The following is a 2,854-nucleotide window of genomic DNA, read 5'->3' as shown; positions in this document are numbered from 1 at the left end:
AAGGTCATAGGGGAGGAGCAGACTCCTCTAAGCGCACTGTTTTATCACCACATCCAAAGGTAAGCGGATGCAATTTTAGACTATGTGGATCACCCTCTGTATGGGGAGTTTGAACTTTAGGTTTTAGGTTTAGTAGAAGGTTTAGAGTTCCAAAGCAATGGACTTAACGTTGCAAATGCTCCTTTATTTACTAAGCTATAACCATGTTGTTCAAAAAAAAAATTATCCTCTTGTTCAATATCATCAGTTCATTTTTGGATTTTTAATTGTGTGTATTGGTTCCAGTCGTATGTCCTGAATGTTTTTAAATACCTGCTACAAACCAAATTTCACCTTGGGGGCAACATAAACTGAACTTGATGTACTGAAATGTGTTAATGCGGCCTAAATCCTCCTGAAATTGTAATTGCAAGTCTGAATACACACAGAGGGAGACCTGTTTGTATCCTCTCGGCCTCACATTAAGCATTAATTGCCTGGCAGGATGCTCTCACTCAACCGCCTGCAAAAACAGCCACCTTGGTGATCACCTGGTTGCAATCAAGCGGGATGGTCGCAAATCTGTTTGCGTGCAACCAACACGTAAACCACATACACGGACAGGGTAGTCACTCTGATTGATTTGTAGATATATGGCTACACGCACACGCACTCACACAGAGACTGTGACATTCATCACACATACTGTGGCAGGGTAGTCAGTCTGATTCGTAGCCATGGCTATACGCACATACACACTGGGGGACTATAGTCACTTTCACCCTCTGAATTGTTTTCTCTGCACAACAGAGGAATGTTATGTGTGTGTGTGTGAGAGAGAGAGAGACAGTGCCATTATGGTATTCCCATACGCTGACCATTACACAAACACAAACTTCCTGATACATACTATACTATATCTTAGATGTATCTGTCAACACTTGTTCCAGGTCATGTTAAGACCGTCTACCTTAACTGACAGAGCATGTTTTTCTGCACATGGTCTATCCCAAGTCACAGAATGTCTTTTTGCACAATTACCTTTTTACATTTTTTACATATTACATTTTCACATTCCTTATCTTTACTATTTCTATTTTTATTTTCCCCTCCCTGACTATTCCTGTGTTATTTGTGTCTTGAAATGTCCATGTGGGCATTTGTTTATTTGTGTATTTATGTAAGCTACTGGACACCTGAATTTCCCCCCTGGGTATTTATAAAGTTACTCTACTCTACTACTCTACTAGACTTACTAGAATGAATGAATCGCACCCCAACACATTTACAATTAGGAAACCAACTGTGAGAGGAAGTACACTTTCACCCTCTGAATTGCTTTCTCTGCACAACAGAGGAATGTTATATTTTCAGCAAACTTAGAGTGAAAAGAACCATATGTCATGGTACCCCACTAGTCACTGCACCGTCTTACCAACTGTAGCATTTACTATTGAATAGCCACAGTCTGGCCATGCTGAAACTTCCACCACACATCGTAATTCGCTCTGACTACCACACCAGGTCTCAGGATGATCACGCTGCCCCGTGTGTGTCTGAGAGAGACAGGGGTAGTACTAGTCACACTTGACTGATTTCGATTGATTTACATAGTCACTTCCACCACACCAGGTCTCAGGATGGTCACACTGCCCCGTGTGTGTCTGAGAGAGACAGGGGTAGTACTAGTCACCCTTGACTGAATTCGATTGATTTACATTGTCACTTTCACCCTCTGAATTGTTTTCCCGGCACAACAGAGGAAATGTTATGTGTGTGAGCGCGAGAGAGAGAGAGAGAGAGAGAGAGAAAGACAGACAGAGGAAAAGAGTGGAAAAACGCCCAGACAAACACCAGACGTTGTCACCATACACTGGCCTTTACAAAACAACAACTTCCTGATAGGCTACAGACTGGCTGGAATCGGTCAAATCCTAAATGGTTGACCAACACTTTTACAATTAGTATTACAGACCAACACATTCTCAATTAGGATCCCATCCGTGAAAGGAAGTACACTTTCACCCCATTAGCTTTTTTCACACACCCCCTCACAGGCCTGCTTAAAAACAACAACAAACAATATCACCACACACTCTAACACACACACACACACACACACACTCCCCCTCACACATGTAGGCCCTAAACTCCACCCACCAGTGAATGGAATACACCGTGTAGGCCTCTTTGGCCCACAGAATCGCTGGACTCTTCACCGATTCACATCGTACAGACGCAGCAACTGCATTCACACACAGATGCGCTCACACACAACACACTTACACTCATCTGATTAATTACTTACACAGTTGACACACCGTTTCCTCTTTGACCAACAGAAACAATACACACACCATAACTTCACTTGACATCTACATATCATGAATACTTGACATCTACAAGTTGACACAACGTTTCCTCTTTGACCAACAGACACACTACACACATACCATAACTTCACTTGTCATCTACATATCATGTAGACTTGACATCTACTGATGCACACACACACACACCTGGCCTAACCTGTCACACTACATCATACACTCATAAAACATATTCCTACACTCAATCAAACTCATCAAACTCAGCTGTCAAAAAAAGTCCGTCCTACTACTACTTGAATGTACTCCCCTCTGTGCATGCGTGTGTGTGCGTGTGTGTGTGTGTGTGTGTGTGTGTGTGTGTGTGTGTGTGTGTGTGTGTGTGTGTGTGTGTGTGTGTGTGTGTGTGTGTGTGTGTGTTTTGTGAGGTTTTTGTGTGTGCATGTGCGTGCGCGTGTGCATGTGCGTGTGCGTGTGCGTGTGCGTGTGCGCGTGAGTGAGTGAGTGAGTGAGTGAGTGAGTGAGTGAGTGAGTGAGTGAGTGAGTGA

Source organism: Engraulis encrasicolus, chromosome 14, assembly GCF_034702125.1.
Source record: "Engraulis encrasicolus isolate BLACKSEA-1 chromosome 14, IST_EnEncr_1.0, whole genome shotgun sequence".
In the NCBI taxonomy this organism is placed as follows: domain Eukaryota; kingdom Metazoa; phylum Chordata; class Actinopteri; order Clupeiformes; family Engraulidae; genus Engraulis; species Engraulis encrasicolus.
The sequence above is the reverse complement of the archived record's forward strand: the minus strand, read 5'-3'. Positions refer to the sequence as shown.